Genomic DNA, 25,742 nt, shown 5'->3' with positions numbered 1-25,742 from the left:
GCTGTTTTAAAGGGAGGAGGGGCACGAGCTGGAGTGGTGGGGTGGGTAGTTTGGTGGGAAGGACAGTTACAGGCAGGTCAGGGTACCTAACCACGGGTCAGAACAGGTGACTGGAGCAGGTGACTGGAGCCGGTGACTGGGATGAGTCAGGGCAGGGCAGGGGACCAGGGGAACAGATGTGAACCACTGACTAGAACTGGTGGAAAAGGTGGTTTCCTGAAACTAGAAGGAAGTTAAACTTTAAAATAGAGAATTAAAGAATAAGAGAACTGAACATACTGACAAACTGATTCTTTGAAGAGAAACTTGGGGTTCACCATATCTAACAGGGCTACTGTTATAGGCATTAGGGAGCTGTCAAAGGTTTGAAGCATGGCAGTGAGGGGTCAATTCTGTGTTTTCCAAAGATTCCCTCTAATTGTTTAAAACAATAAGGGACCAAATTAAATCACAAGTAAGCTGACGTAAGGGTCTAGCTTGTCCAGCCAAGGCCGTCTTGTTCGAAATGGGTGACTTCTCTTGGCTGTGTCCCTCTCTGAAAGTCTTCTACCTTTCAAGTACCCAAAGGAGAGAAACTTCCTGCGACATACTGTGTTGTCCTTCTGACCTTTTTAACGTGGCTCTGTAAAACTGAACTTTAGATAATTCAGGCTCACCTCTTAGATTGACACTTGAAAGATATAGGGGCTTTTCAGAGGGTTCAAGGTTATAGTCACTGGAGCCACAGTTTGACTTGAAAAATTTTTTGAATTCTTTTTCTGTCATTCCTTTCTCTTCCTTTCCTTTCCTTCTCTTCCTCTTCCTCCTCCTCCTCTCTTTCTTTTAACAGAAGGGCCGGTCGAAAATGATGCTTTCCAACTTGCAAATCCTGCTGAAGACAGCACATGTGATAAGCATGGCCCTGGGAAAGATTCTGGCAAAGACTGGGATTTCTCATCCCCTGGAAGTTGGGGAGGGGTTGGAGCTTATTAAAAATACAGATTTCAGACAGGCATGGTGGCTCATGCCTGTAATCCGAGCACTTTGGGAGGCCAAGGCAGGCAGATCACTTGAGGTCAGGAGTTCGAGACCAGTCTGGCCAACACGGAGAAACCCCATCTCTACCAAAAATACAAAAATTAGCTGGGCGTGGTGGTGGGCACCTGTAGTCACAGCTTCTCAGGAGGCTGAGACAGGAGAATCACTTGAACCCGGGAGGCAGAGGTTGCAGTGAGCGGAGATCACGCCATTGCACTCCAGCCTGGGTGACGGAGCAAGACTCCATCTCAAATAAAGAAATAAAGATATCAGTAAGTGAGGCCGGGCGTGGTGGCTCACGCCTGTAATACAAGCACTTTGGAGGCCAAGACGGGCCCATCACCTGAGGTCGGGAGTCCAAGACCAGCCTGACCAACATGGTGAAACCCCATCTATTAAAAAAAAAAAAAAAAGAAAAGAAATAAGTGAGTAAATAAATAATAAAAATACAGATTTCAGAAAATCTACTTCTTAGGTGATTTGAACTCACAATAAAGTTTGAAATCTATGGGCCTAGGTACCTTCAGCTTTACACACCAACTCATCAATCCTCTGTAAGTAGAAACGTTTCCTCCATACCTACCTCCTTCACTGCTACCCACCCCTGCCCAGCACCCACCGTAGGCTACTGCCCCCAGGGTTTGGAGGAGGCCCAAACCCAGGCTGTGCAGACTCTGGCTCCAGCACCTGGATCCCCACTTCCTTTCTCTGCTCTTGCCCTCCTGCTCCAGCCAGGGTTCTTGCTTCTGGGGTGGTGAGGAACGTGACCCAGGTGCAGGAGCAAGGACTTGTGGGTAGCAGGGGGGTGGTGGTGAGCATTCTCAGGGACTAAAGTCATCAGTGCTGGCTGGACCTACAGGGCTGTTACTGGTCCCCACTTCATGGTCATCTGACTCCCATACAGCTCTTGCCTACCAATGCAGTTGCTCTGGCAAGGGTTCTGGGGGCTCCTCCTTCTTCCGGCTGTGCCCATCCTCCCTTCATTTTTTTTTTTAAACTGCCTCATTTGTTTATTAAGCAATAATGTAGCTAATATTTACACAATGCTTACTCTGTGCCAGGTGCTCTGTTGAGAGATTGAGATACATGACTTCATTTAATTCTCATAATAACACTATGAGGGATTACAATTATGATCTTCAGCCCCATTGATAGAAGGGGAAATGGAGGCACAGAGAAGTTTAGCAGCTTGTTCAAGGCCATTCAGCTAGTGGGTAGTGAACCCGAAATTTAAAAGCAGATTGGTTGTTTTTAAATTATGGCATCATGTGTATGTGTTAGGCACCGTGCTAAGCACTCGATATACCTTTATTATGTTATCCTATCTCTACAGATAAGGAGCCGAGCTGCAGAGAGATGATGTCATTCACCCAAACTCACCTGGTTTGTAATTAAGGAATCAGGTTTGAACCCAGATTTGAACCCAGGTGATGTCAGCACCTGTGCTCTTAACCGCTGTGCCGTCTCTCGATATTTATACATATTTATTATGGTCAAGATGTAACATCCAAAAATTTGAGAAGAATTCAGGGTAAAAAGAGACCTTTTTCTTCTCCCTTCCTCCTGCCCATTCTCATGCACTGTCAGACAGCCTGGCAGAGCTGGGGCTAGGGCTTAGGCTGGAGGCTGAGGTCAGAGTGGACCCTGGGACTATCTGCTGGTGGCCGCCCACAGCAGGAGGGGCCTATCTGTGTGATTGGAGCATTGGGGAACCAGCCAGGATGTGCAGGTGGCAGCACGCAGCACAGAAACACTGTGTGACCCCAGGTAGTGGGTGGCCTAGACCCAAGTGCTGGAGTGCTGAACACACCTCGCTGTGTTCTACAGGTGCTCTGAGCTCAGTGGTCCCAGGACATGAGTATGACTGTCAGGTGAGGCTGTAGAAGGGTCTCCAGGGAGACTAGCAAAGGTTGCTATGTCTCTTGCTCAGCAGACATCTGGGACAAGAGGCACAGCTTCTGATCCTTCCTCATGAAGATTTCTCCAAGTACCCCAGGACAGGAAGGATTTTTACATGGAAGTTTGTATACATAAGCTAGATTTGCCTCTAGAAACACAAAGTGACCCCCCAGGCTTCTAGGGGAAGGCAGAGAAGGGAGTCAGGCACAGTCCCCACCCATGGCTGCTGAAAGTTTGATGTCTAAGCCAGGGTCACCCAGCGGAGGGTCCCTTAGCATGGGATCAGTGGAGAGGGTGTGAAGGGACCCTGTCGGGGGGAAATGCATTTGAATGGCTTAGCACCAAGCCTCTGCAGCCCAGACAGCCAGGGTCGAATCCTGGTTCTGCCACTTCCTGGCTGTGTAATGCTAGGGAGGCTACTTTAACTCCTGAGCCTTGGTTTTATCCTCTGTAAAATGGAGATGCTGACAACAGTACCTTCTCATAGGGCTGTGGTGCAGAAGAGGAAGTGAAATAATGAAGCTATGTTGCTCAGGCTGGATCCGAACTCCTGGGCTCAAGCGATCCTCCCGCATCAGCCTCCTGAGCAGCTGGGACTACAGGCACATGACACCGTGCCTGGCTATTATGTATTGATGTTTCAGGGCAATGTCTCTTTTCCAGCAGGTTCCATGTTTTGCATTCCCTTCTTGATCCTTTGCTCTCTCTCTGGAGACACCACTCACTGCTAATGGCCAAATCCAATACCCACTCTTCTGCTTTCATATTTGCTTCTCATATCTCCTGCCTGGGACATCGGGAGCGACTCCCCTCATCTTGAAAGTTCCCATGGTGTCCATGATCCTGCAGCCCCTCGGTTTTCCTCCAGCCTCTCTGGCTGCTGCTTTGTGGTTGCCTCCATGGGTTCTGATCTCCGTCCCCTCAGGGCTCTGTGCTGCCTGCTGCCCTTCTCTGCACATTCCCACTCTCCCAGTACACATTTCTGTCTTTTCTTTTATAACTTCCAAAAAAACATAGTCTCTGTTTGTCATTCAGGCTGAAGTTCAGTGGTGCAATCACAGCTCACTGGAACCTTGTACTCCCAGGCTCAGGTGATCCTCCGGCCTCAGCCTCCTGAGTAACTGGGAGTACATCCACTCACCACCATGCCCAGCTGCAGCCCGCATTCCTTGTTTATTGTGAGATGGAGTCTCACCCTGTCACCCAGGCTGGAATGCAGTGGCACTGTCTCAGCTCACTGCAACCTCCGCCTCCCGAGTTCAAGCGATTCCCTGCCTCAGCCGCCTGAGTAGCTGGGATTACAGGCGCATGCCACCACACCCGGCTAATTTTTGTATTTTCAGTAGAGACGGGTTTTCAGCATCTTGGTTAGGCCGGTCTTGAACTCCTGATCTCGTGATCCACCTGCCTCGGCCTCCCCAAAGTGCTGGGATTACAGGTGTGAGCCACTGCACCTGGCCTACAGCCAGCATTTCTAAGCACCCTGTAAGCGTGGTGCTCTCCAGTCTCTGCTACCATTCCTGAAGGCTCCCCTGAGCTCTAGACCTGAATATCCACCTTGGGTGGCCTGCAGGATGCATCCAAAATTGGACCCCTCCTTTCTGCCCTGAGAGCCGGTTAATGGAGGCAGCACTGGTGGCAGCCCAAGCTGGAAACCATGAAGTCCTTCCTTTCGGCTCACCCAGTCTTATAAACTGCCAAATTCTGTCAGCGTGCTCCTATGGTAGGCTCAGTAATGGTTCCCGAAGATATTCATGTCCAAATCCCTGGCGCTGGTGGATGTTACCTTATATAGAAAAAGGACTTTGCAGATGTGATTGGATTAAGGATATTAAAATAGGGAGATTATCCTGGATTATTTGAGTGGGTTCTAAATGTAACTACAAGTCTTTTTATAAAAGGGAAGCAGAGGGAGGCCGGGCACGGTGGCTCACGCCTGTAATCCCAGCACTTTGGGAGGCCGAGGTGGGCGGATCACCTGAGGTCAGGAGTTTGAGACCAGCTTGGCCAACCTGGTGAAATTCTGTCTCTCCTAAAACTACAAAAATTAGCTGGGCATGGTGTCTGGTGCCTGTACTCCCAGCTACTTGGGAGGCTGGGGCAGGAGACTTGCTTGAACCCGGGAGGTGGAGGTTGCTGTGAGCTGAGATCCCGCCACTGCACACCAGCCTGGGGAACAAGAGTGCAACTTGGTCTCAGAAAGAAAAGGGGGCAGAGGGAAATTTGACTGCAGAAGAGGCAATCGGACAAGTGAGGATTGAAGAAAGAGGTTGGAGAGATTTGAAAAAGAGATCATGAGCCAAGGAATGCAGGCAACCTCCAGGAACTAGAGGACGAGGAAATGGATGCTCCCAGAAGGAGCGGCCCTATTTGCACCTTGAATTTAGCCCAGTGAAACTGACTTTGGATTTCTGGCCTCCAGAACTGTGAGGGAATAAATCTGTGTGGTTCTAAATCACCAGAGCTTGTTGTAATTTGTTATAGCAGCTGTAGAAAATGAATACACCCTCCCTTTCAATGTAGCTCCAATCTGTCCCTTTGTCTCCCTGTCCCTGCTGTCGCCATCATTTCTTGCTTGCAACAGATGCCTAAATCTAGCTACATCTCATAATGATTTCATTTTATTTTTTGAGACAGGGTCTTGCTCTTGCCCAGGCTGGAGTGCAGTGGGACCATCAAGACTCATTGCAGCCTTGACCTCCCTCATTCGCCTGCCTCAGCCTCCTGAGTAGCTGGGACTACAGGTGCCTGCCACCATGCCTGGCTAATTGTTAATTTTCTGTGGATATGGGGGTCTCACTATGTTCCTTGCAGGCCACCTCAGTACCCCATCCAGCCAGCCTCCTCATTTCCAATCTGAACTATTGGAAAAGTGCCTCTTTAGCCTCTTCCCAACTCAATTCACTCCGCCAGGGTCGTCCTCCTAAGACACGTTCATTCCTTGGTACAAAACCACCTCTTGAGCACCTGTTATGTAGCATGCACTTTGATGCCGAGAATATGGAAACAGACAAGGTCTGATCAGAGCATTCTCATGTTCAAAAGCTGATCTCAAACTCCTGGGCTAACGTGAACCTCCCACTTCAGCCTCCCAAAGTGCTGGGACTACAGGCATAAGCCACCACGCCTGGCCTTCGTAATGATTTTGTAACACATATCCACAACCATCACCCTCTGAACTAAGCTCAAGGCCAGGGAAGGCCTTGGTGGAGGCCAAGGTGGAAGCATCACTTGAGTCCAGGAATTTGAGACCAGCCTGGGCAACACGGTGAAACCCTGTCTCTACAAAAATATAAAAATTAGCTGGGGCGTGGTGGCACGTGCCTATAGTCCCAGCTACTCAGGAGGCTGAGATGGGAGAGGATGCCTTGAGCCCTGGAGGCGGAGGTTGCAGTGAGCCAAGATCACACCACCGCACTCCAGCCTGGGTGACAGAGTAAGACCCTGTCTCAAGAAAAAAAAAGAAGTAAGCTCAAGCTTGATTTGACAATCCAGAATGGCTACGGCTGCACCTCGCCTGTAGTTTCAGCTGCATCTCCTCGCCTCTGCCTGCCTTGCTCTTTGTGCTTCAGTACAGCAATTCATAACTTCAGGTCCATGTGCCGATTTGTTTCCTCCTCCCCAGATTTTTACGGACAGATTTCAGAAGGCCTGGGAACCTCTTGAAATTCAGGGAAAAACTTGTACATGCATGTGCAAGTGTGTTCCTGGGGACAAGGTGCACGGGGGACCCTGAGCAGGCTCCCTGCTCCCTTGGAGGTTACACAGAATGACTGCTGCTCATTCCCCATGTGCACCATGCTGTTCCCACCAGCTGCTTTCCTCCTGCTGTTCCAGCAGCCCAGGATGCCTGTGTCCAGAGTTCCCGCATTTTATTCGCATGTCTATTCCAGTGTCACCTCCTCAGAGAGCACACCGAGGGAGGCAGTACCTGGAGGACCTCACCCAGCCTCTCTGGGAACAAAGATGAGAACCGAGCTCCCCTACCAGAATCTGTAAACCCCAAGGGTGGGAATTGGAGGCTAGAGGTCAAGGTATTTTCCCAAAGGACAACATTTTCCTCCCTAAGGGAAATTCTGTGTCAGCTGTTAGATAATAATTTTCCCAGCTCATTACCTAAATCACGAACCTGGAAGAGGTAAACGTTACAATGCTGGGATTAGAGCTGTGCTTTGGAAGTGATGAGAATTGGGTGATTAATTCCAGCTTGGAGGGTTATGGCAACTCCACAGCAGAAATGTCATTCGAACTGTTTCTCATTAAAGAAAGAGGGGGAGTTTGATAAGGGGAAAAGAAAGAAAGAAATGGGCAAAGGAAGTCATGGAGTCAGGAGGGCACTTCGAATGGGGCAGTGAGTTGTTTTTTGCTGTTTGATCCCTAGGGTTTTTGGAGGAAGCTTTTTGGTGGCCAAAAAGGTAAATTTGAGGCCTTATCATGGAAATCCCTAACTAGTGTTCTAAGGAGAGTGAACTCTGCTCTGTAGGCAGCAGAGAGCTATCTAAAGCTTTTGAACATGAGAATGCTATAATCAGACCTTGTCTGTTTCCATATCCTCAGCATCAAAGTGCATGGTACATAACAGGTGCTCAAAAGGTGGTTTTGTACCAAGGAATGAATGTGTCTTAGGAAGATGACCCTGGCGGAGTGAACTGAGTTGGGAAGAGGCTAAAGAGGCACTTTTCCAATAGTTCACACTGAAAATGAGGAGGCTGGCTGGGTGGGGTGCCGAAGTGGCCTGTAAGGAGCATTTTGAGTGTAATTTAGGAAGCAGGATTGACAGAGATTATTGATCTTTGAGGTGGAGGGGTGAGGTGGAGAATGAGAAAGAGGGGGGGATTTGGGGAAGAATGAGATTTGTGGCTTATGAGGGGCTAATAGCTGTGTTAGTCACCAAGATGGGGACCTAAGGAGGAGGAGCAGGTGGTGGGGGGGCGTGGAAGGATGGAGACAAGAGAGAGGCTATAGAAAGGCTGGTTTTGTACAAGCTGAGACTGAGCTCTTTCAGGTGCCAGATTCATCAGCAGGTGGGGGGGTATGTAAATTTCACAAGTGATCCAGATTATAGCTGCCCCCCCCAACCCAGTCTCTCCTCAGAGAGAAATGCACAGTGCTTTCCCCAAGGGCCAGCCCCTCATTTGTTCTCTCTCAGAACAAACCAAAACTGAAGCCCAGCACGAAGCAGCCATTTTTCATCCCTGTCCTCAGCCTCCAGCTCCTCCCAGGAGCCCTCACCTGTTATCTCTCCACTTGGCATGGCCATCAGTTTGGACTGGGACGAGGGACTGTATCTCATGGAGATTTCCCTGCTACGCTATCAGCAATGGGCTTTCACTTTGAATTACAGCATTTCTAAATGTCCATGAGAGGGCCAGACCAGCCTGATGGAATGTTAATTATTTGGAGAATTTAAGGATGCTTCTAGAACATAGTCAAACAGTGGGGTGCCCCTGATGCCTTAGCATGAAGTTGCCCCCAGAGTCCTGGAGGAGGCATTGCACAGGGATATTTTGGGGCATAGACAAGAGATTTTGGGGCCTCATGGGGTCTCAGGACTGGGGCTCCTAATATTCTCTGGAGTAAGTGTGGATGTGTGGTGGTGATTTGATTCTTCTTCCTTCCACCTGCTCATCCACCCATCAGCCAGCTCACTGGCTGTCCCTGACACAATGCCCAATCTCCTAAGGTGCCACCAGGGTCTGGCCTTTACTCAGAAGCCTTTCCAGGAACATGTCCTGGGAGCCCACTTTATGCTACGACCTGTGAGAGGCCGGTGCTGCCTCACTCTCTGTCACTATCCTTGAGGAGGCAGAGGTAAGAGACATGTAAACAAGTAGCATCTAGTGCGACAAATGCTGTAGCAGAGGAGTGATGAGACACGGTGCTGGGGGGCTCAGTGGTAACAACAATAATAATATCTAATACTTACTGAACATGTTCTTGCAGTCGGTACAGGGTGGGTATAGGGAACACAGCAGTTTATATTTATTGAGTGCTGGATTTGGGGTTTCAGCTGTTTACATGCAGTATTTCTTTTTTTTTTATTTTTGAGATAGAGTCTCACCCTGTTGCCCAGACTGGAGTGCAGTGGTGTGATCTTGGCTCACTACAACCTCCGCCTCCAGGGTTCAAGTGATTCTCCTGCCTCAGCCTCCCAAGTAGCTAGGACTACAGGCATGCACCACCATGCCTGGCTAATTTTTCTATTTTTGTAGAGGTGGGGTTTTGCCATGTTGGCCAGGCTGGTCTCGAACTCCTGACCTCAAGTGATCCACCTGCCTCGGCCTTCAAAGTGCTGGGGTTACAGGCGTGAGACACCATGCCTGGCCCATGCATTATTTCATCTCAACCTTAGAAACAATCCCACGAGGTAGGCGTACTAGGCAGAACAGCTCCCCCAGAGATGTCTGTGTTCTAACCCTTGGAACCTGTGACTACGTTGCTTTACAAGGTAAAAGGGACTTTGCGGGTGTGATTAATTTAAGGATCTTGTGATGGAGCAAATTCTGGATTTTCTGGGCAGGCTGAATGGAATCATAAAGATCCTTATAAGGGAAAGAGGGAGGCAGGAGGGTCAGAGCCAGGGTGAGACAAACCGTGGACCATGTAAGAAAGACTCAGGCAGCCATTGTTGGCCATTGTAGAGGAAGGGGCCACGAGGCAAGGAGTGTGGCGGCCTCAAGAAACTGGAAAAGACAAGGAAACAGATTTCCCACTGGAGCCTCAAGAGGGAACGCAGCCCTTCCAGCTCCTTGAGTTTAGCTCAGTGAGATCCCACGTTGAACTTCTGACTTTCGGAACTGTAACACCACACATTTTAAAGCCACTAAGTTTGTGGTGGTCTAGTAGAGGAGACAGCAAACGAGCGCAGCAGGTTGTTATTGCCGCTATCCTCATCGACTAGTGTTAAGGGAAAAACCAAGCCGACACCTATTAAAATGGCAAGGAAGACTTTATTCAAGACGATTGCGATAGGGGTATTGCAATAGAGGAGAACGGTTTGTCTCAATTCCAAGAACATCAAGGAACCAGTCTCAGAATAGATGGCAAACCACTCAAGCTAGTGTAAGAAGATGAGATATGGCACTCTCTGGCTCAGTCTTGGCTTAGGCTCTAAGCCAATTATGAAATTGTTTTTTCTTTTTTTGGAAAAGTTATTGAAGTGCTGTGGCATTTCTCTCCTGGGCCCCATCCATGGAGTGGGGTAGGGGTTTTATCCTAAGCTTAACAAGCCTAATCCCGCTGGAATGTGATATACACAATGGAGGGCATCCAGGATGGGTTCAAGCACAGTTTATGGCTGAGAGGCTGCTGGAAGTGGCTATGGCCACATTGAACTTTTACAGGCCAGAGGGTGTGGACAGGGTCATTTAACACAGATACCGCCCGTGATGGTTAATTTAACGTGTCGACTTGGCTGGGCCATGTGGTGCCCAGATAATTCATCAAACATGATCTTGGATGTTTTGGTGAGGGTGTTTTTGGATGAGATTAATATTTACATTGGTAGGCTTTGAGTAAATCAGGTTGCCCTTTATCATGTGAGTCGGCCTCATCCAAACAGTTGAAGGATTAAATAGAACAAAAGACTGCCTCCCCTGTGCAAGAGGACCTCCTCTGCAGTAGATGGCCTTTGGATTTGAAGAGCTGCTGGCCACCTCAGCTCTTCCTGCATCTCCAGCCCACCAGCCCACTTGTAGATTTTGGGCTTGCTAGCCTCTTTAATGGTGTGAACCAATTCCTTAAAAGTAAATCTCTTGGCCAGGCGTGGTGGCTTATGCCTATAATCCCAACATTTTGGGAGGCTGAGGCAGGTGGATCATGAGGTCAGGAGTTTGAGACCAGCCTGGCCAACATGGTGAAACCCCATCTCTACTAAAAATACAAAAAGTTACCTGGGCACGGTGGCACGTACCTGTAATCCTAGCTACTCGGGAGGCTAAGGCAGGAGAATCACTTGAACCCAGGAGGTGGAGGTTGCAGTGGGCCAAGATTGCACCATTGCACTCCAGCCTGAGTGACAGAGCAAGACTCTGTCTTGGAAAAAACAAAACAAAACAAAACAAAGCAAAACAAAACCTGCTTCTCTCTCTATACACATCCTGTTGGCTTTGTTTCTCTGGAGAACCCTAATATACCACACAAAGGGCTTCCTTCCTGGGGGAGGCAGCCTTAGCAGAAAGAGGCTGGAGGGGCCCTGCTGGATGTGGACTTGGGGGGCAGTTATACGGGCCATCCATGTGTCATCTACTGGGGCGCCAGTTGGATGACAGGCATTGCCTGCATCAAGGGGGCTGCTGATGAGTGTTCCCAGTGTGGGTATTTCCAAGGAACCCATGTGAGCCGCTTACTCACAATAGTTTTTGTGAAAGAAATAGCTCATCAGGATGTAGGAATATCTCACAGGTCCCAGGAACATTAAGTACTGCAAGGCATCTCGAGAGAGAGGCAGGAACTGGGGACGGGAGAGCTGGCAGCAGTGCAGGCCCGTCCTCTCTCCATCACCATCCTGTGGTCTCTTGTGTTGTCCTCTCTGTGGGGTGACTCTCTGCTTGCTCATCATTATGTATTGCCTCAAATGTCTTCTCCATTCATGGGCTCAACACTACTACCCATTACCATTTGTATCTTTAGTTCAAAATTTCAAGAGAAATCTGATTGGCTGGGGGCTAGAAATCTGATTGACGGCCTCTCCTGGATCAGTTGCATCCACTCTCAGCAATGAACTGGGGCTTGGAGGAAGAGGTACCTTGGTAATGCATAGTATTTTGGACTGCTCCCTCCTAGGGCTGTAAGCTGTGCAGACTGAGCTAGAAGTGCAAGTTAAGTGTGACAGGAAGGTTATCAGTGGTAATCAAAGGGCTGGTGAGGCTGCAGCCTGGAAAACATGGAGCGTTGTACCAAAGGATGAGGCTGTGAAGGGCACTGGAAACTAGATGGTGGAGGATTTTGAATGCCACATCAAGGAGTTTGAACCTTAGCTCCTGTGTCTAGGACCTGGGAAGTAATATTAATCAACAGCTCCATCCCTTCAGGTCACTGCCAAGAGGCTCACTTACCTGGTTGAGTGGTGTGATCTGAAGGCAGCAGCCAGCCGGGGATTGTGCTGAGGATGTGCCTTTTTTGATGGACGCTTGAAGGGATGCTTAGGCTTTGGAATGATCCACTTCAAGGACTCTTGGCTTTTGTGTTTCAACTCTCGATTGCAACACTACACTAATGTGGTTTTTTGCATTGAATTAAAATTAATCTAATACTTGACAACTCTGGCTGGATGCCTGCCAAATATGGAGACTGGAGATGCTTCCTGTAAATTCTGCCACAGAGGATTCTTACGATTCAGGGAACATCTCATTTATCTCACTGCTATGCACTCCTGACCCTGATTCTCAAGGGATTCCTTCCGTAAGATCCTCTTGCATAAATGTGAGTGTGTTCCGTGGCAGTTGCTTTTTCAAATCTGTATAATCTCTGGGGATCAGGATGATCCGGGGTGCAAGGAAAGGGTCATTTAGATGAACCAGCTCTGCTCAAAGTCAGTCTTGGATTTTTTCCAGTAATAATCTCTTTCGTCATTAATGGCCTGCTGGGTGAATCTTATTATATCTCTTTAAAATAATTTAGATGCTAATATCTCCCAGTGACCATCATATGGGGAATGCAGGGCTGGAGGTAGTGGTGAGGAGGACTGAAAGCTGTCTTAATTCTATGCTCCTTTACACAGCTGGAGACCCTCATTCGATGGACTTGAAAAAGCTGCCCTAGCAACTAGGATTTTCACATCTTTACACTCAAAATGCCTTTGACTGGTATTCCAAAAGTTCTACTTTCTAAGATGAGCAGCCAGGATTCTGGCAACCCAAGAGGGTTCTGGGTGAAAATTTCAAGAGAATTCTGAGTAAATGATGGAAGGGCAATTGTATTTTTTTTTTTTTTTTTTTTTTGAGACGGAGTTTCACTCATGTTACCCAGGCTGGAGTGCAATGGCGTGATCTCGGCTCACTGCAACCTCCGCCTCCTGGGTTCAGGCAATTCTCCTGCCTCAGCCTCCTGAGTAGCTGGGATTACAGGCACGCACCACCATGCCCAGCTAATTTTTTGTATTTTTAGTAGAGCCGGGGTTTCACCATGTTGACCAGGATGGTCTTGATCTCTTGACCTCGTGATCCACCCGCCTTGGCCTCCCAAAGTGCTGGGATTACAGGCTTGAGCCACCGCGCCCGGCCTTTTTTTTTTTTTTTTTGAGACAGAGTCTTGCTGTGTTGTCCAGGCTGGAGTGCAATGGTGTGATCTTGGCTCACTGCATCCTCTGCCTCCTGGGTTTGAGCAGTTCTTCCTGCCTCAGCCTCCTGAGTAGCTGGCGCCTGCCACAATGCCCGGCTAATTTTTGTATTTTTAGTAGAGATAGGATTTCACCATGTTGGCCAGGCTGGTATTGAGCTCCTGACCTCAGGTGATCCGCCCGCCTCAGCCTCCCAAAGTGCTGGGATTGCAGGCATGAGCCACTGCACTGGCTGAGCAATTGCGTTTTTGATCAGCTGTCAGCTGAAGGGTGGGGTTGGGAAGGCAAAAAGGAAGAGGTGAGATTCCAGTGGACTGGCAGTCAGGAGATTTGACTTATAGTTCTAAGTTTATTACAGCTAGCTGAATTCATTTATTCCTTCCTTTCTTCATGTATTCAGCAGCTACTGATGCCCACCCTGTGTTGGGTCCTGTGCTGGTTCTGAGAACACAGAGATGAACAAGCCATCACTTTTCCTTCAAGGAGTTCATGGCTTGTTGTGACTTTCTCCTTCTGGTACGTCAGTTTCCTTATCTGTAGAGTAGAGGTTGAAGTAGAAATTCTTGGAGTGCTTTTCCAGAGTGTCTGGGACCATAAGAGCCTCAATATCTGGAACCATTTCTTTTATCTCATTCACTAAACTCCACCCAAGCACTGCCCTGTGGGTCAGGGGCGAGTCTATTAGGATCTTGCTGTTAAGGAGCTCACAATCAGCTGGAGCAGAAATACACATGATCTAGTGGCAAATGGGTTAATCAGTGGATGTTTGTTCAGAACACTATGGGAAAGCAGAGGAGGGAACAAACAGCTTTGCTTAGGGATGAATGATCACAGAGCTGAAGAAGTCCCATACTTCGTGGTATCCAACCTCTTAGAATCCCCAGAGAATCCCAGCCTGACATTAGCCTCCCCTTAGCTCCTTTCATTGTGCAAAAACCGTGTGGTTCTTTTGTAACTCCTTGGAACTTGGTTTCTGATTCAACCCCAGGGAATCCAGTAGTAAAATAGGCTGAGTCTGCACCGATGTTCTCAATTTTGAGCACCAGGGAATATGCCACCACTTAAACACAAAGTGATAATGTTGTTGACATTTTAACAGAAATATTTCTTGTTGCATGCTAGAGAACACGCCAATGTTGTTTTCTTAGCACAGGAGGGAGTGTGGGGTGTGAGTATAAAGCTTGATTGTGAAGCATATGGGCCTCACCAGCGGGGGGAGGGGGTCAAGGTGGGATCTCAGTGATCATCCTCTGGATGCTGTGCCCCTGGTCCTGTCTCAGTCTACCTGTGGGAGCTCCCACTCCAGCTGATTCAACTGAGTAGATCCTGAAAGTTCATGGCTGGCTTGCTTTAGGGTCTCCTAGAAGCAGAATTTGAGTCTCAGTCAAGGGGCATCAATGAGGATTCAATCAGAGAAGTGCAACCAGCACTCAGAAGCAGTAATGAGGGTTCGCCTGAGCCCTGATGGCTACACTTTGTCTCTGATGTATTTCCGGGGAGAATATATATCCACATGTGAGGAATTTATTACCAGAATTTGACTCTATGCCTTGTGGAGTCTCTGTAAGGCTGTGGTCATTGTGCCTTCATGCCTGATATTGGAGTTGAGATCCAGAAGGCAGATGACTGTGGAGGAAAGATGGATGGAAAGTGAGGGAGAGCAAGGACAAGCTGGAACCCAGAGGCATGAGCTGGGACCCCACGAAAAGTCTCTGAAACTTGCATCTGTTCTTGTTTCCTCTGATAGTATGGGGTGTCCTCCAGAAGCTGGGGCCCTTTGTTACAGAGCTAAACACATGCTTGAAGTGGAAGTCAGAGTAACTGAAGAGAAGTCCACGAGAAAGCAGAGCAGTCGTGGACCTCAGCCGCAAGGTGTGCGAGCTACAAAATGACTGCTGCCTCCCTTCTGCCCTGCACATCTCCCTCAGTAAGTTCGTTTGGGCCAACCTTAACCAGAAAAATATAGGAAATGGAATTCTGGGAAATGTAGTTTAACCTAGCCAGGTTGACACATTACAAAGTCACCAAAGAAGGATTCAAGTCCAGTGAGTTTGTCTAGGAAACGCTGGTGGTCAAGTAGAGAAGTAGGACAGGGATGGAAAAGAAGCCAAGGTGGGGCATGGCGGCTCACGCCTATAATCCCAGCACTTTGGGAGGCTGAGGTGGGTGGATCATTTGTGGCCAGGAGTTCGAGACTAGCCTGGCCAACCCCATTTCTATGAAAAATGCAAAAGTTACCTGGGGCAGTGGCACACTTGAGAGTCTGAGGCAGGAGAATCATTTGAACCTGGGAGATGGAGGTTGCAATGAGCCAAGATTGTACCACTGCAGTCCAGCCTGGGTGACAGAGTGAGACTTCTCTCGAAAGAAAAAAGAGGCTGGGTGCGATGGCTCATGCCTGTAATCCCAGCACTTTGGGAGGTTGAGGTGGGAGGATCATCTGAGGTCAGGAGTTCGGGACCAGCCTGGCCAACATGGTGAAACCCTGTCTCTACTGAAAATAGAAAAACTAGTTGGGTGTGGTGGTACATGCCTGTAATCCCAGCTACTTGGGAGGCTGAGGCAGAGGAATCACTTGAACTTGGGAGGCGGAGGTTGCAGAGAGCGAGCTGAGATTGCATCACTGTACTCCAGCCTGGGTGACAGAGCAAGATTCTGTCTCAAAAGAAAAAAAAATAAATAAATAAATAAAAAAAGAAAAGAAAAAAGAAAAGCCAGGGAGAGGATGGCACCAGCCAGGTCCACTGTGGTCACCTAGAGCTTGGTCCTCTGGGGAACTCTGGGGGACATCCTGAAGAGGTCTCCGAGTTACTCACCCAAGGCCTGAGCAAGGTAGGGTGTTGTTTCTTCACCAATTTTCTGTCTGTCATTGGTTGAGAGTTGCTTCCAGCCAGGGAGAGGCTTTTGGGCAGGAAGTCACAGGTGTTCATGATATGCAGCCTTTGGGGATGGAAGGGAAGGCCATGGGGCAGTGTTCAAAGGATTCTTTCTACTCCTGGGCGCCACTCATATGTAGTGTCCTGCCATTCCCTTCTGCTTGTGCTGTGGCTGCGGTAGTGACAGCGCGTCTGTTTCCCCTGCCACCTGGAGTGGGGAGAGTTCTTTCCATACCCTGGCTTCTGCTCTTCATTATGTGGTCCTCAGAGTGGGGCAGATCTGGGTCCACTCTCAGGCCTCCTAGAGATTTTAGGGAAAGGTTGTCTATGCATTCACTCTTCTTTGTCTGGCTTTTCCCTGGATGTAGCTGACTGTGAGAGCTGAGCCCAGCAGTGTCTGCTGGCTGACACAAGTGTTTACAGAACCAAATCTCTTTTCTGAGCCAGACCTACTGCCTGTGGGTTGGGGGTGTTCGCTGCTGGGTGGACCCCAACTGCTCTCCACACGTGTCCAGCAGGACCACATCTCAGCCTCGCCTTGAGTTCTCAGAGCCCCCAAGAATCTCAGCTATCAGTGCTGGAAGGGACCTGCCAAATCACCCCACCCAACATGCTTTCTTCACAGTTGAAGTTGAAGCCTACCTAGAAAGGAAGATTTTTTCTGGGTTCATACGACAATTTAATGGGATCCTAGATGGTCTGAATCCAAGGTGAATTGATTTTACATTATGCCATGCTCCATACCAGGACAAAATGTCTGAGTGGTTGTTCCATTAACATGGATCTAATCACAAGCAGTTTTGGGAAACTTTATGCTGCCTTTGAGCCTGTTTCAAATCCTTGCAATATGACCAGACCTTTCCTTCCCTCTCCCAGGCAGGTTTATAGATATGCCTTCAAGGCAGTCCCTCCAGATAAGAGCATGAACTATGTAGTTCTACAGCTTGGGTGTGAATTCCAGCTTGGCCACTGTGTGACTTTGGAAAATTACTTAACTTTGTGTACCTAATTTCCTCATCAGAAAAACAAAGATAATAAGACATACCTCTTGGGCCGGGCATGGTGGCTTACGCCTGTTATCCCAGCACTTTGGGAGGCTGAGGTGGGCGGATCACAGCGTCAAGAGATCAAGATCATCCTGGCCAACATGGTGAAACCCCATCTCTACTAGAAATACAAAATTAGCTGGGCGTGGTGGCACGCTCCTGTAATCCCAGCTACTTGGGAGGCTGAGGCAGGAGAATTGCCTGAACCTGGGAGGTGGAGGTTGCAGTGAGTGGAGATCTTGCCACTGCACTCCAGCCTGGGTGACAGAGCAAGACTCCATCTCAAACAACCCCCCACCCAAAAATAGCAAAAAAAAAAAATACTTCTTGGGGTTGTGCAGATTAAAAGTGCTCATGTATACAGAACCCTTAACAGTCTCTCAGGTGTTCAATAGTTACAAGTAATTATGAACAAGTAGTTATGTGATTATTGTTGCTAATATTGATGATAAGGCCATTTAGCCCCATCATGGATTCAATTTTTAGGAAGCTTGTGCCCGTCTGAGCCCTGTCTCCACCACCACTAGTATCAATAACAAAGTGGATACTTTGATCTCTCTCTCTCTTGCACTTTTGTATTTTCTTCCGTTAGTTCAGAGTCTGAATGGGGGAAAAGAAGATGCATTAGTCTGTTTTGTGTTGGTATAAAGAAATACCTGAGACTGGGTAATTTGTAAAGAAAAGGAGTTTATTTGACTCATTGTTCTGCAGGCTGTACAAGCATGGCATCAGCATCTGCTCAGCTTCCGGTGAGGCCTCAGGAAGCTTTTACTTGCAGTGGAAGATGAAGGGAGTGCAGGTGTGTCACATGGCAAGGGAGGGAATGAGAGAGAGTGAGGAGGGGGCGGAGCTGCCAGGCTCCTTTAAACAACAAGCTCTTGTGTGAACTAATAGAGTGAGAACACATTCATCACCAGTGAGGGATTCGCCCTCATGATCCAAACACCCCCTATTAGGCTCCACTTCCAACACTGGGGATCACATTTCAGCATAAAATTTGGGAGAGACAAATATCCAAACTATATCAGACGTGTATTTATTGGGCCTGCTGAAATCCCAACAGCGTTCTGTGAGACCATATTTTGAAAATTTTGAGAGGCAAAAAGAAGAAAATAAAAATTACCTAGTGTTGTGCCACCCAGAAATAACCTTCTTAAGCTTTTTCTGTGCGTCTATATATTTTAAAGAAAGGTCGTATTATGTTGTATGTTTTATAGCTACCCTTTCTCTGAAAGAAGGAATTCATGTCATTAAATATTTTTTTCCTCAGCATAAGTTTTTTTTTTGAGATGGAGTTTTGCTCTTGTTGCCCAGGCTGGAGTGCAGTGGTGTGATCTTGGCTCACTGCAACCTCCGCCTCCCAGGTTCAAGTGATTCTCCTGCCTCAGCCTCCTGAGTAGCTAGGATTATAGGCATGCACCACCACGCCTGGATAATTTTGTATTTTTAGTAGACAGGGTTTCTCCATGTTGGTCAGGCTGGTCTTGAACTCCCACCTCAGGGGATTCGGCTGCCTCGGCCTCCCAAAGAGCTGGGATTAGAGGCATGAGCCACCGCGCCCGCCCTCTCAGCATGCTTTTTAATGGCTGAAATGTTATTCAATTGTATGTGTATCTTATGATCTATTTGCCCAGTCTCCTATTGGGGATGTACCAGATCTTTTCTGGTTGCTCCTCAAATATACATTTTTCTACCCTTTCTCGATGTCCAGGGTCCCCTCAACTGGCTCCTGTGCCTTACCTAGAGTACTGTGGGTCCCCCGCACGGCAGACAGTGAAGCAGAATGTGTGCTCTCTGTGCTGACAGATGCTGATGAGGAAGAGAGGGAGAGACAGGGGTGCATGTGGCAGTTCTTCTCCTAAACTCACCTGTCAGGATGAGGAGGGAAAAAAGCCAGGCAAAGAGACAGGAATATTTAGACAAACGTCCTCATTGTAGATCCAAGAGGAGTGGGAAAGAAAAAAAAATCAGATAAAAAAGTCAAAATACTGTCATATACCTTATCTTGTTTAATTCTCATAACCAGCCTGCGAGGTAGGTAATGCCGTCAATTCCTACTTTACAGGTAAGACTGAAGCTCAGACATGTTCATGGTCTACCCACAGTTCCACAGCCAGTGGTTGACAACCCCTGGGCTAGAAACCGTGGCTCCGGGCCCCAAGTTCCCCATCTTTGTATCGATTGGAAAGGCTTTTTAATAACTGAAGTAAGGTTGGCAGGGTGTGGTGGGCCAGGCTCTTGGCATTTATCTTTTTTTGAGATGGGATCCCGCTCTGTCACCCAGGCTGGAGTGCCGTGGTGTGATCTTGGCTCACTGCAACCTCTGCCTCCCGGGTTCAAGCAATTCTCCTTCCTCAGCCTTCTGAGTAACTAGGATTACAGGCACCTGCCACCATGCCCAGCTAATTTTTGTATTTTTAGTAGAGACAGGGTTTCACTGTGTTGGCCAGGCTGGTCTCAAACTCCTGACCTCATGATCTGCCTGCCTCAGCCTCCCGAAGTGCTGGGATTGTAAGTTTGAGCCACCGTGCCTGGCTGGCTCTTGGCATTTCTAATACCAGGCTGCCTTAGAACCCCAGGTGAAAGGGAAAAGTAATGGTGGTGAGCAGAACTGCAAATCATGTTCAGTTTCTGTGAAGGTGCCCCCAGGTCCACCTAAATTCAAGGGGAGGGAAAATGATCGTCACCTCTTGAAGTGAGGAGTGGCTCATGCATAGAGATATGGGAGGAATTGCGGGGGCTCGTAGCTAGAGACTATCTGCCTTCTCCTCTGCCTCAGGTCCAGCTTTGTTACACAACAGCCTCCTACCAGTTCCGCTGCTTCCTGTCCCTTCTCCTCTTCAGCCAGTAAGATCACTTTGGGATGCAAATCTGACCATGTAACTATCTTATCATCCTTCTGTGGCTCCCATAGCCCACAGACAAGTCCGAGACCCTCAGCCTTCATATGTATCTCCTGAAGCACCCTTGAGCCTCACATTTTGTTAATTTCCTCCTGCTTAAGCCTCGGTAAAGCACTGACTATTGCCAAATGCGTCCTGATCATTCATTCTTCCACATGAGGCACAGGATCTTCTCTCAGCCTAGAACACAATCTTCTGATTTTCTGGTACATTCCTCTTTATGCTTCAGGGTCCTGCTCCAAGGTCATCTCTACTGAAAAGCTGCAGAAGCCACTTCTTCCTATAACTTCTAGGACTGTGCAGTTCTAGTCGGCCCAGACTGCACTAAAGTGCAGTGACCAAACTACTGTTTCATCACTTCTGAGATTTTTTGCACGTTCATTTCTCTGAAATTGGGCAGCACTTTTATAAAGCATGCCATTGTCATAATTACTGTTGGGTAGATAACAGGTGACCATAGCCTCTGCATGCTGGAAGTGAATTGTTATTCCTGGAGGCGTGACCAGACAGCTGCAGCACCTCAGTGCTTCAGTTGCAAACTTCCTTCCAGGAAGGAAGATGAGCCTGGGTTTTTGTCTGCAAGTTTTTTGTTGACACCTTCTGATGTCAACAGAAGAGCAAGAAAGCCTAGAATCAAAACTTGCAAATGCATGTCAGCAGCTTGGAAGAAAACCCCAAGAGATGGTAATGAAGCCCCTTTTGAAGAAATGTAACATCACTATGCTCTTGTCACATAGGACAATGTTATATGAAAAAACCCAGCCGTAAACGTCTCTGAATAGAGAAGTGAATCAGAAGAGTTGGATTCAGAATGTGAAGGAGTTTTAGAGAACTCAAGAAATTAATTTTGCTCATCATTGTGTGAATACCCAAGAATGATGTGATAAATAAAAAGCCCCTGTCTAATTGTGTCAAATAGAGCTCTTTTGACAAGAATAAAATAAAAAATGCATGATAAAAAGCATTGTATCTTCGTTTCATTTGTGGCTTTTTTTTTTTTTTGATACAGGGTCACACTCTGTCACGCAGGCTAGCGTGTAGTGGTGTGATCATAGCTCAATGCAGGCTCCCAGTGAGGCTCAAACTCGAGGCTCAGGTGATCCTCCTGCATCAGCCTCCTGCATAGCTAGGATCACAGGCACATACCTGCGGAGACAGGGTTTCACCATGTTGCCCAGCCCGGTCTTGAGCTCCTGGGCTCAAGCAATTCACCCGCCTTGATCTCCCAAAATGTTGAGGTTACAGGCATGAGCCACTGTGCCCAGCACATTTTTTATTCAGTAGTACAAAAAATAATGATGTAGCTATTAAATAATAATCAATGCCAACATATACTTAAAGACATATAATTATCTGTGCAAGCATCAGAATTGGCTCACCAAACTGAGCTCCAACCCCAGGGAGGGAACCATGCCATTCATCTTTATTGCTTTCAAATTATTCGTATCCAAAAATATTTGTCATGTGAATGAGTTGAATTCCACTTCTACAGGAAAAGATGAAAAAGGCAAGGCCCAGAGAGGTGATGCTACTTGCCTAAGGTCATACTGCAGAACCGGAATTTAAACTTGTATCTGTTTGAACCCCAAGATTAGTGCTTTTTCCACATTACATATCAATTAGGATGCTCTTGGTTACAAGAAACAGACTCAACTCAAAGAGGTTTAGACAAAATGCATAGTTTAATGCTCACATAATAAGAAACCTGGAGTTAGGACAATTCCAGGGTTAGTTATTTTTACCATCCAGTGACCTCATCAGGGACTCAGGTTGTTTCCATTTTTCCTTTCTAACATCCTCTGTATGTCAACTGTTTCCCTCATGGTCACAAGATGGCTGTAGCAGCTCCGGACATCTCTCTTATCACAGATCAAAGATCTTAACGATCCCAGAAGTTTCCTGGCAGACTCCCTCTTGTCTCATTGGCTAGAATCACATCCTATGCCCGTTCCTAAACAATAATTGGCCAGAGGGGTAGAATGACCTCAATTGGCTTAGACCAATCAAAATACAGTTGCATGAGCTTGTGACCTCCTGACACCAGAACAAACTCGGGGAGCTGTAAGCCAAGGAGAAGGGAAATGGCATCAGGTAGTTAGCCCACAGAGAAAGCCCGACTTGTTATGTACCGTAAGAGAGCTTGCATCTTTGAGAAAGAACAGAAAATACCCCCACAGTTAGAGCCCATTACCTGCTTCTCGACTTTCCTTCTGTGTTCAGGGAGGCCTGGCCAAGGGGACCGAGATGCCATTCCTTCGCGCGTGCCTCCTGGGTATGGAGAGAGGAAGTACTTCCCTCTTTTGGGCCCAAACATTTTAGAGTGAAATTTTCATTCCCCCTTGTTCTTCTTGGCAGTCTTGAAGGTCACACTTGTCTCCCACCTTCCTTATCTTCCCAGCTTACACACTTGTCAAGGGAAGATTTTACTTTCCTTCTGTGGCTCAGATATCAGGTGATATGTGAGACTCGGCTTCTTTAGGAGCGACTGATTGGGGCTTTATGTGAATACATTTTAAGGGCTTCAAGATTAAGCTTTTCCTCCTCCATGTCATTCTCTTTGGACATGCAACTTCACGCTTATTTTATTTCATAGCAAAGTCGGTCTTGCACATGGAAGATCCTTACAGCCTATATGACCAGTTTAGATCTTCCCAGGAAGCACTAGACTGTACTGGTTAAAAGTCCAGCCTCTGGACTCAGACTGGAATGCAAATCCCATCACTGTCAGTTACTAGCTGTGTGAACATGGTCATGTAGCTTCAGCTCTCTGACTCTCAGATTCCTCAAAGGGGGATAAAGGTGGGCTCTACCTCACAGTGTGGTTGTGAGGGTTGAATGAGTTGCCGGGAAGTGCCTGGCATGTGGACTGCTCTGTAAATGCCATTCCTCCTTAGGGTTACTGAAGGCAGTTTTCATGTTGGCTCAGCAGGGAAAGGGGAGACAGCTTGTACAGGACAAGAATCTTCCCCTTTACTTCTTCTCTCTTTTTCCTCTTTCTTCATCAAACATTTACTGACCTCTCTTGTGTATGAGACATTCATAAATGTCTTAATTAAGCTTATTTTAAAATAAAATATTCCTAATTCCTAAGTCTTTTAGCTTTCTGTAAAATAAAATATTCCTAATTCTGTGGAGTTAGGAATACACTACAGGGAAGAACAAGACAGACATGGGCTCTGCCCTCTTGGGTTTTACAGACTAGCAAAGAAGATGGATATATCTGCAGATCCATATATAAAGGTTAAGAACAAGGGTAGTAAGGGTTCCATGAGGGAAATGTAGGTACCCTGCTTTGATGAGGTAAAACAGGGAGCTCATCTGGGACCCAGGGTGTGTGGGTGATGGTTAGGGAAGACCTCTTAGGGGTAGTGATGTTTAAGCTGAGTCCTATAGGATTGCAGAAGTTATTCAAGTGGGGAAGGGTATTCTGGGAAGAAGGAACAGCATGTGCAAAGTTCCAGAGATAAAAGAGTGGGGCATACTTAGACCCACTGGAAATCCAATATGGCAGCATGAGAGAGGCAGGAGACTCATTCATGGAGGCCCTTGGGTCATATGGAGGAGTCCAGTTACATTTTTTTTTTTGTTTTTTGAGTCGGAGTTTCGCCTTTGTTACCCAGGCTGGAGCACAATGGCGCGATCTCGGCTCACTGCAACCTCCGCCTCCTGGGTTCAGGCAATTCTCCTGCCTCAGCCTCCTGAGAGCTGGGATTACAGGCATGCGCCACCATGCCCAGCTGATTTTTTGTATTTTTAGTAGAGCTGGGGTTTCACCATGTTGACCAGGATGGTCTCGATCTCTTGACCTCGTGATCCACCCGCCTCGGCCTCCCAAAATGCTGGGATTACAGGTGTGAGCCACTGTGCCCAGCCCCCAGTTACATTTTTAAGTGATGAGGAACGTGAAAGGGTTTCAAGCAGGCAGACGACCAGATATGTATTCATTCAACACACTTATTGGGGTTGCTTATGGAGAACAGATGAAGTGAGTGGTGACAGGAGGGAGAGAAGCTAGGTGGCTGTTGCAGTGGTTCCGGTGAGGCATGTGACCTAGGATGGGGGCGGCTAACTGAAATGCCACCTGAGTTCAGGTGAGCTGTGGTGAGACTGGTCTGCTGTTTGGGGAACTGGAATTAGAGATCACTTTTGAAGCATTCTCTCCTTGGCCTGCAGTTTGCAGGTCTGCTGAACGGTGAGGCCCAGAAACCCTTGTTGGATTCTGGGACCCATTCACTGTGTTAGGTCTTCTTGTAGAGTGAAGGAGTTCATGTGACTTCTTAGAGGCCATATTTACCATGAAGTTTGAACTAAGTTGACACGGTGCCAGTTGGTAATTCCAGAGTGTTTCTTTTTTTTTTTTGAGACAGAGTCTCGCTCTGTTGCCCAGGCTGGAGAGCAGTGGCGGCCTCCTGAATAGCTGGGACTACAAACGTGTGCCCCTATGCCCAGCTAATTTTTTGTACTTTTAGTAGAGATGGGGTTTCACTGTGTTAGCCACTGTGTGCAGAGACAGCTCAGCCACCTTGAGTCTTATTTCCCTCGTCTGGAAGGTGGGAGTCGTAACAGTCCTGTGGCATGGGCTCATCACGAGTATGGCGTAAGGTGGTGCCTGCAGAGGGCTGGCCCGGTGCTTGGTACCCAGCAGGGGCTGCGATAATTTTTGCTATTGCAATGGTAGATGCTGTAGCCCAGTATGTGTGTGTCTGTACTGGGGGGACTAGAATGACACCCCTTCCTTTAATAACTATATTGTAAACACGTTGTGTTTTGGGCGCCTGTGATGGTCAAAGATAGACTCCGAACCATAGCACTTAGGGACATGGAGTGGGTGAGTGGGAGTCCATCCACCAGGAGTTGGATGGAGACCTGGGTTCCACTCTCGGATCTGCCACCAGGCCATCATGTGATGTAGAGCAAAGCCTCTCCCTGGCTGGCTTCCGTTCTCTCATCTGAATCGCGGCACTGCTAACTGTGGCCTTGCTGTGTAGGCTCTGCATTTGTCTTCATCTCTTCCTCTTTTCTAGGGACTGAAGATTACCCTGGGGGAGTGGTGCCCTCACTGTGAGGCTGGTTTGAAAGGAAGGAGAAGCAGCGCCTTGAAGCTCTGTCCCGCTCTTAGACCCAGAGCCTCTCTCATCTTCCTCAGAGCTCCTCAGTGGGCTCACAACAGGCCACCTGGGGCCCCTGCCCTATGTGGCATTGTTCCTGCTCTGGGATATAGCTGTGAGAAGTTGAGGTAGCTTCCTAGGGTGTCCACTGCAAAAACAGGGAGCGGGGAAGGCCCTGACAGCATCAGGCATTTGGGTTCTGAGTGTGGATAAAATGCAAATGCCTGGCACAGCCTCGTGTTGTTCACAGCCTGCTGCCAGCCTGCGTTTCTCCTGCTCCCCTTCCCAGTGTGTGTCAGTGTTCCAGCTCCACGGGAACCCCTCGAGGGCCCTCCCACCTCCAGGCGTTTGCTCGGGTTCATCTCACTGCCTGCCTTGTTCTTCCCTCAGCTTCGCCTCATGAACTCCTATTCACCCTTCAATGCCCATGTCAAATGCCACTTCCTCTCAGTAGCCTTCTTAGACTTACCCAGGGAGCATGTGTTGCTTCCTTCTCTGCTCTCCATGGTTCTTCAGGCAACAACTAAGGAGCATTTATTGCCATTTTGGTTCATCTATGTACTTCTACTAGGTTGGGGGTCCCCCCAGTGCAGAAATGGTGGCACTCTGTATTC

The sequence above is a fragment of the Sapajus apella genome, unplaced genomic scaffold (assembly GCF_009761245.1).
Source record: "Sapajus apella isolate SASKATOON/1434 unplaced genomic scaffold, GSC_monkey_1.0 scaffold62, whole genome shotgun sequence".
In the NCBI taxonomy this organism is placed as follows: Eukaryota; Metazoa; Chordata; class Mammalia; order Primates; family Cebidae; genus Sapajus; species Sapajus apella.
This window is presented reverse-complemented; position numbering follows the sequence as displayed.